Below are 9,087 nucleotides of genomic sequence, written 5' to 3'. Positions count from 1 at the left end.
AAAATGGCTCTAATTTCTTTTTAAATCAGGAGATAAGAGAAAAGATGCTGGTGTTTGCAACCTAATGCCTAGGAAATCGGAGAATATAATACATTTAACTACTTTTCTTTGCATAAAAGGAAAGTCAATTGAATTTTCCAGCCATTTGCATCTATCAGAACATAGCCTCGAGCATGAGATCACACCAGTGCAAGTATAGCATAAATAAAACCACAGAAGGTCACATAAGAAGCTCCAATTTTCTGCTGAGAATTTAGACAAAAGTGCAATTTCCATCTGAATTCAAAGCTTTTCATTAGAAGGAGAAAAGAAGGCCCAGAATTAGAGTCTATTTTTAACCCAACTAGAAGCATTAATAACTAAAAACTGGGGAGAAAGCAAGACAGCACAAATGAGCAAGAGAATGATGAAAGCCAGTGATGAACCTAAGATGGCTCTCCTTAGCCTGCCTTGCTCCTTATTAAACACTGAAACGGCATGACCTGTTCCTCTTGAAGTTTCAAAATTCATCACCATTTTGCATATTCTTCTCTGGAGCTTCTCTGGTATGTCTTTCAGAAGATGGTACTACAAACTCATCAAAGTAGCCCAGATTTTGGCTAAAGAACACAGAGAAGACTAGAGTCGTGACTTCTGATGATCGGACATACTTCAGGACACTAGAGAACAAAGCACAGGGTAGTGGGGAAGGTCAACCATTGTACTAGGTGCTGTGGTACAACACAGATAAGACAGACAAGGTCCACGGCTTCAAAGAGCTTATAAGTTGTATAGAGAAGACAGATCAATACAAGGAATCATACAAATAATAAGAACATAAGATCATGATGAGTGCTACAAAGAAAATAAAACACAATAATATGACAGAGCATCCTTGGGTGGTCAGGAAAGGCCGCTCTGAGAGATTGACATTGAGGTGAGACCTGAATGACAAGGAAGAAAGCAAGAAATTATACGCAGAAGTGTTTCCTGGGCTGACAGAAGAGCTAATGCAAAGGTCCTGGGAATGAATGGGCCAGACATGCCCAGGGACAAAAAGATGGAACGAGGTAGGAGATAAGGCCAAAAAGGTGGACAAGGGTCAGATCCCACAGTGCCCTACTGGAAACAGCAATAAACTCAGATATCTAATTGCAATGGGAAGCTGCTGCAGGGACTTGAGCCGGAAAATTGCCTGATATGATTTATGTTTTTAAATTACAATTGTGACTATTTTATTGAGAACAGACTATATCTTGGCAAGTTGTGAAGGCAGGGAGCTCTGTGACGAGTATCCTACAGAAGTCCAGGCAAAAGATGTCGATGGTTCGATTCAGGTGGAAGCAGAATGAGTGATGTGAAGAGTTCAAATTCAGGACGTATTTTGGAGGTAGAGTCAACAGGATGTTAGTTGGTGCTGTAGTAAGGGAAAATAAAATCTAGGTAAAGGAAAAAAGAAATCTAGGATAACTCTTTGTTATGGACATAAGTAACTGGGTGAATGGTGATGCCAGGTAATTGATGGGGAGACAGGAGGAGGAACAGATCTGAGGGAGGAAGGTATGAATCAAGAACTCTCTTTTGGGGGCTCAGCCGGTTAAGCGTCTGACTTTGGCTCAAGTCACGATCTCCCGGTTCGCGGGTTTGAGCCCCACATCAGGCTCCGTGCTGGCAGCTCAGAACCTGGAGCCTGCTTCAGAATCTGTATCTCCCTCTCTCTCTACCGCTTCCCTGCTCATGCTCTGTCTCCCAAAAATAAATAAATGTTAAAAAAAAATTTTTTTTAAAGAACTCTCTTTTGGAAACACTGAATTTGTGATTCTATTGGAGATGTCGTGAAGGCTGGATAGAGTTTCACAGGAGAGGTGCAAACTAGAGATCTAAACCGGAAGTGACCAGCCTATAATTGAAATGAAAACCACGGGAGTATGTGAGGATACCTTGCACGCCTTGTCCCATATTGAGTTGTTGTAAAGACGAAAGAAAACTGATGTAGCCTCGAATCATTAAACTATTTTTAGCAGCTGTGCTACTGTACGTAGGTAAGTAGATCTGTGTTTAACGCAGATTTCCAGAGCTCTTCGTATGACACTCTCCTGTTAAAACAGATATCCTCCCCCATTTTGTACTAGTGTCACTGATTTATTTCATCAAGCCACCTCTCCTCTATCTCCAGCCTCAATCTTAGGCCAGATCCTGCTGTCTCTCCCTTCCTACGTGCCACATGCTGCCAGGAGGCACTGTCACGTTTTTTGTCTATGATCTCCCTACTCTGCATGCAGAATGGACCACATTTCAAAGAGACAACTGGACTACAGTAGGCTCAGCCACAGTTTGGCAAGGCACCAGTAACCTACGAGAGCTGGGCAAATAGCCAAACAATTCTAGACTAGAATGCTTATTTCATCTTCTCATGGCAATTTGGTGAGGCACAGGTATGAATTAATATTATCCCCCAATACAGCATAAGGCACAGAGATCACAGAAGAGTGACAGTGGCAAAAAGAGGGTGGGAGCCAGATTTCAGAGACTGAACCAGCAGAAAGGAAAGGAAACAGGAAGGCAGCAAGGCTAAGAAGGAAAGAGTAGTGGTGAGGTCCAGCCATTAGAACTTTGGTTCACTGGCGGGACGTCAGTTAAAGAAGAGTAACTTTCAGAAAAAGGCCAAACCCTGGTTCTGACGGTGGCAAAGCAAGGCAAGGGATGCTGTCAGTAGCACAGAGAACAAGGGAAGAGCTTGGTTAAAATAGCCAGGATTGATGCTCCAAAGTCAGATTGTAAGGAGGTGTTGCCTACGGGTACAGAGGCCCTTCTAGTACCCTCTCTGCGGGCCAGACTGGTCTGATTTGGGAGTGCTGCTGAGCCTGTTTGTGGAAGGTTGTAGCGCAAATGGAGACAGTGAAGGAGAGGAGAACGCATAATTAATCTTACGGCAGAGAATCAACCCTAAAGGGAACCCTTTCCTAGAAATAAGAGAACTTTGAAAGACAGAATGTATAGGTTGCATAGATCAGCTGAAAGATTGTCGTAAGAATTTCCTTGTCAGTCAGTCACACGAGGAGGCCAGACCATATCAGGAGTGTCCAAATCACCAGGAAAAAGATTTTTCAAATGTATATATGCAGTATCTCCCTAAAGACACAGAATTAATAGGTCTTGGGGGTTGGTACCTGAGAATCTGTATTTTTAAAGTTCTCCACGGGAAGTGTTTCCAAAATCACAGACTAGAAGATTCCCAACGTAGTATTGTCTGCAGTGCACTGTTTTATATATCACCAATACAGTATTAGTTTACCTCAAGCCAAATTGTTTACTAAAGCCTTACCTGTAACTCCAGAGGGATTATAAAATGAGAACAGAATTAAATGGCTGTCTAACCCATGCTTCCCTCTAGACCTCTGTCAATATCATTAATATAGAGCCATATCCTTGCAGGTGGGTAGGGATAGCCAGCTAGACTGGGTACATGGCATATTAAAGCCAAGAGACAGACCAAGTCTAAGGGGAGCAATGTACTCACTAGTCCTTGGGGGAATTTTGGAGAGACTAGGTGTAATGTTTAGTTAGCCTTATGTGTCAATTTGGCTAGGCTATAGTACGTCATTATCCAATCACACACTACTCTGGGTGCTCCTGTGCAAGTATTTTGTAGCTATGATTAACATCTACAATCGGTTTAAGTAAAGGAGATTATCCTCAACAATGGAAGTGGGCCTCATCCGATCAGTGGAAAAGCCTTAAGAACAAAACTGAGGTTTGGCTGAAGAAAAAATTGTACCTGTGTAAGCCAATTCATAGATAGATAGATAGAGATATACAGATATATAGAAAATATATATGTACTCATATACTATATGTATATCTTCTCTCTATATAGGATATACACACATATGCATGTATGTACGTATGTATGTATGACATACATATCTATTGGTTCTATTTCTCTGGTACAATCCTGACTTATACACTGAGGAAAGCATCCATGCCATGGGAAGATCGATAGCCCAACATGAAGACAAAAGGGAACAAACAGCAGGATCGATCCAGATCTAAAGACAAACGACTACGGAAGGAATGAGTCAGAGATGCAATCCTGAGAAATCAGGGTAGAGACACAGCGAGGGCCAAGGCCTCACAAGGGCCATTCACAGCCAGAGAATGATGGGAAGAAGATAGGAATAGGGTGTTGGAGGAATAAAGCAAAAGCCTGCCACAAGAAAAAAGCCTAGGGCTATCAGGTGGGTACGAAACCAATCATCCACACGAGATTCATGAAGGGTAGCTGACTTTTGCTGCTCTCACACAGGACAGGCAGGCTCCCATGCTTAATCTCAGTGGGTCTGGGAAGGGTCCAAAGACCTGCTGGCTCGCTCTCTTCTACGTGACTGTGGAAGAGGGGCAGCCTGAGACTGCCTCGTGCATAATGAGAACTTCTGGATAGGGCAAGGATAAGGGCAAGGGGCTAACAACCTTCCCGCATGCCACCTACATTTCATTTCCATTTTCACATTTGGGGATTATCCATTTTGCCTCCGTAAAATAAACTCTGGGAGGCAGTCACTTGGGTTTAGGTCTCTGAATAACATCTCGGGGGTTAGAAGCGTACGGACTTGTTTACCCTGGATGTAGATACTCCCATGTATAATAGCAACAGCTGCCATTTGTTCAGACACAGCTGTGGGAACGTTACACTGATGAACTTATTTAACCACCACAGTAACCATATGCAAGAGGTACTATTTTCACTCCCATTTTACAGATGAGAAAACTGAGACTCAGAAAGCAAGTCGCTTGCTGAACGTCAACTGATAAGTGAGGGACCAGGATTGGAATCCAGGCATTTTGATCATACGATCCCTGCTGTTTGTTTACATTCTACTCCCTCCTCTGTTGGATTCTCGTGATGTGAGTCAGCCTGCATTACTACTGATGTCTGTCGGCTTCCTGTTACTAACTACAAGCTCTCTGAGGGCAGGGAGCTAATTCCACAGCTGCTATGGTAGCCTGCTCAGCCCGCCCCTTCATTCTCTCAGTCACCCCACTGGCTGGCTTGACTCTGTGAGGCCATACATCATAGTGATGTGTGCTGACCTCATAGTAAGTGGCCCTACTTCAGAACCCTGAAGGCAGCAGAGCACCTTGGTTCAAAGGATAGAGGAGGAGAAGATAACTGGGCCACAGTTAAACTTTTTCCCATAAAAGAATTAAAATATTTAAATAATGGACAAATGCCCTAAGTTATTTTGCTTTTTTATTTTTGTGCTTTTAGTGGACTGTCACCTTTATTTACACGTAGCTGATTCTGGTGAGTAAAAATTAACTGGACAATAATAAGCTTAGAAAGTAACACTAGCTGGGGTGCCTGGGTGGCTCAGTTGGTTAAGTATCTGAGTCTTGACTTCCACTCAGTTAATGATCTCAGAGTTTGTGAGCTCGAGCCCCACATCCGGCTCTGAGAGCGTGAAGCCTGCTCAGGATCCTCTCACTCCCCTCTCTCTCTCTCTGCCCCTCCCCGACTTTCTCGCTCGCTCTCTCAAAATAAATAAATAAAGCTTTTAAAAAACAAGTACCACTAGCCACTGGGGAAGTACAATTATATCCTAGGGTAATTACATTTTCCTGTGACAAGTTTTCAAGATAAGTAAATAGTTGCAAATATTTTGCAGCACCCATAAAACTCCATGGATTGCCAAATGAATCAAATGAAAACAACGAAGCATATCAACACAATGAATATCCATCAAAATATTCAGGTATATCACGCAAAATCCTCATTCCTAACCCTGATCATACGAACCTGACTGTAATTGTCACTTGATGCACATGTTTTAGCGGTAGAGAATATTAGTCCAGACATAGATGATCTGCAAGTGTTACAGCATCCTTTCGGGTTATTTGTCTTTTGTTTGGCTCTGCATGTTTTGTTTGAATACTAGCGAAAATTCTGTTGATCTCAAAAGACAGGAATCGACACTTGACAATCAGTAAAGTCAGAAGGTGAATATTTGTTGGAGATATGCAGTATGCAAAAACGATTCAATTTCTTACAAAGTAAATAGTATCTACATGGTATCATAACACTTAACTCGTGTTAGTCTTGGCCCCTCCCTGACACTTCCTTTCTTATTGTCTGATGAAGAGACTTCTTACCCTAAAACAAAGCAGACCAGAAACCAAATGGACTGTAACCTTAATGGTCCACATTAATGATGGCAAATACTTGATGTGGATACTTGCAAATACAGTAAAATAATTCTACTGGACATGGAGTGCTTTACATTAATTTTATTAACATTCAACATTTTAGCCACAGGAAAACTGCATTTCCAGCTCCTTGTACAATTCCGAGTTATTTCCTAAGCTTCCTAAACCAATCTCTAACCTGTCACCTCCCTCAGATCTCCTTCTAAGCAGGAGCCCTACCTTCTGCCCTTCCCTACTACTCTAGGGACATCAAGGGAAGTTGAGGGCAAGTGAGGATCCGTAGCCATTCCCAGGGACACTGCTGCATGACTGCAGAGGGTACCAGTGTGGCCACCAATAGCCTACATGGCACTTTTGTGCCAACTGGAGACAGATGCCCCCTCAGGACAAATGGATTTGGGAAAAGGTGCCCCTTGAGATTAACGAATTAGTCACATATCCCTCCTTGCTGGACATATTAGAAATGAGAACCCTCTGTGGGCTTATACTGCCCTGTGGGTTCCTAGCATAGCAAACAGAACATAGGCTGATCTTCAAGCCTTACTGCCCACTCTCACCCACTAGGTGCCTTTGTGCAGCACACAAATTCTACAACCCGCACACAGCAGTCCTATGAGCGGCACTTCTGGTGGTTTCTCTTCTGTCTTGGCCCTCCTGGAACTCTCTGAGACCACGTGATGCAGAGCGCTAAGAGCCAGGAGGCCACGGCTGTGCTTGCAGCTTTCTCCCCTCCTGAAAGGTGTCCTTTTTCCTTATCTTTGGCATATTTGCTCACTGCCTGCCATGAGCAAGCCACCGCTCCTCACCCATCTACTGGGGGTGTGAGCCTCAGGACACCTTTCCGCTCCAGTAGGCTGTGCCACCTCATCCTGGACCAGTGAAGGGACAGAAAGTGAGGGAAGGGAAGGAGTGGGGTTTGAGATAGTCAACTCACCTTGTTCGATTTACGGAATAATATAGCTATAACACCTGTTGTTCTTTTAACCGATTTATACCAACAATAATTCCTCTGTGTTTTTATTCCAGGTATGACGAAAAACAAGAGTACCACCTCCAAGATGAAAATCGAGCAAGACAATGATATAGCATATGCTATACCTAAAAGATACATCAAATGGAATATAAGGAATATGGATTTATAAAACTCAATCCATAGTTTCCCTTTCATATACAACCACACAACCAGAAACAATAAATGCATCATGTAATCAGAAAAGTATGGCCACTATTTTTTCAGCCAAATATATTGCAAGTGTCATTGCGAGTCAGGAATTCAGATTCTTAACAATGCAGGAGAGAAGTACTTTGATAAGGGACAGGAGGTAGACAAAATAAGGGAGCTAGCATTAAGTGGGAATTTAATTTGTATTTGATTATATGGACTGTACAATGTAGTCTCCTTTTTTGTCTGTTTACAATGGTGTTTCTGAGTTTTTAGGTATATCTGATTTTTCTCTTCTTTTCCCCTGTGGGAATGACAATACAATTTACAAATACATCACTGATACACAAAGTTAAAACAAAATTAAGAGAATTGTTTTTCTTTTTAAGCAGTGCTTCCACATAGACTAGCTCTTGCTAAAGTAATTTTAATTGTGTACGTAGCTAGCCACCTACCTTCCTCTGACAGGTGGAATGACTATTTTTTGCAACATATAAGTGTATACTGAACAGCACACACGCTATTAGATAAGCAATTGCATATTAACTAAGGTGGTATTTAGTATCAACTAATGATGATGATGATGATGATGATAACCACTGAATTATAACCATCACATATTTCACATCAGTGTTTTCCAAGATAATGGAGATGTGCTCTTGAGTTGCTTCAGGGTCCCGATCCTTTAAAAATAGATCATAACATAACATTACTTAGTAAATGGAAAATATCATAGTGCATCACATATATTAAATTGTTATCCCTGGGGCACCTGGCTGGCTCAGTCGAAAATGCATGAGACTCTCAACTTTGGGGTTCTGAGTTCAAGTCCCAAATAGAGTGTAGAAATTACTTAAATAAATCAAACTAAAAAACTGTTATTACATGTATTAAATATTTTATGACACGTTTCTGTTATACACAGTGAGCACACGCGCGCACACACGCACACACACACACACACCACTGGGTTGTGATATAAAATGTATTTCCAGAGATGGGGCACCTGGATGGCTCAGTTAAGTGTCCAACTCTTGATTTCAGCTCAGGTCATGATCTCACAGTTTGTGAGATTGAGCCCCACATCGGGCTCTCTGGTGACAGCACAGAGCCTGCTTGGGATTCTTTCTCCCTCTCTCCCTGCCCTTCCCTTGCTTGTGCATGCACACACTCTCTCCAGATACATAGACCTTAAGAAATAAATAAAATAAAATATTTCCTATCATGGTCAAAAAATTTCTGAAAGCCACGGTTCTAGATACCAGTCATCTCCCAATGACCCGCCCAGAAACATGGTGTCATGAAATGAACATACTATTCCAGTTGAAGTCTTTACAGGGCAGATCAGAAAAGGATAACCATCTTCTTTTTTGTGAGATACTTATTCTTATTAGCCCAGCCTGTGATAATATCAGGAGGGTTTTTTTTTTTTTAATATGGATCACACTGTTTGCACATATCAAGCTTGTGGTCAAGCTCAAGTTCTTTCAAGTGGTATTATCAAGCTGAAATTAGCATTACACAAAAGTGAGCCATGATGTGTCCTCCTATTACTAGCAGGAAGAGGTAGAACTCTGAACACAACTCATATATTCTGATTCCGACTCCAGCATTCAAATATATCACATCATGAAGAATTTAAAGAAGTATAAACTTATCTGTTCAACTAAAATTAAGTAGGAAAAAAAACCTGAGCATACAGCCATGTAAAGTGTAATTATTTTTTCATGCAGCCATTTTAG

At 41.8% G+C, this 9,087-nt stretch overlaps 1 long non-coding RNA gene across 1 annotated transcript; it reads left to right on the top strand.

Moving 5' to 3' along the window:
• Positions 1–5,119: 5,119 nt before the first annotated feature.
• On the top strand, positions 5,120–7,287 carry LOC109496398. Its single transcript, XR_002152380.3, has 3 exons — positions 5,120–5,284; positions 5,646–5,732; positions 7,210–7,287. It is a non-coding gene; the product is annotated as an uncharacterized LOC109496398 (long non-coding RNA).
• The last annotated feature ends 1,800 nt before the right edge of the window (positions 7,288–9,087 follow it).

Source organism: Felis catus, chromosome X, assembly GCF_018350175.1.
Source record: "Felis catus isolate Fca126 chromosome X, F.catus_Fca126_mat1.0, whole genome shotgun sequence".
Taxonomy (NCBI): domain Eukaryota; kingdom Metazoa; phylum Chordata; class Mammalia; order Carnivora; family Felidae; genus Felis; species Felis catus.
This window is presented reverse-complemented; position numbering and strand designations above follow the sequence as displayed.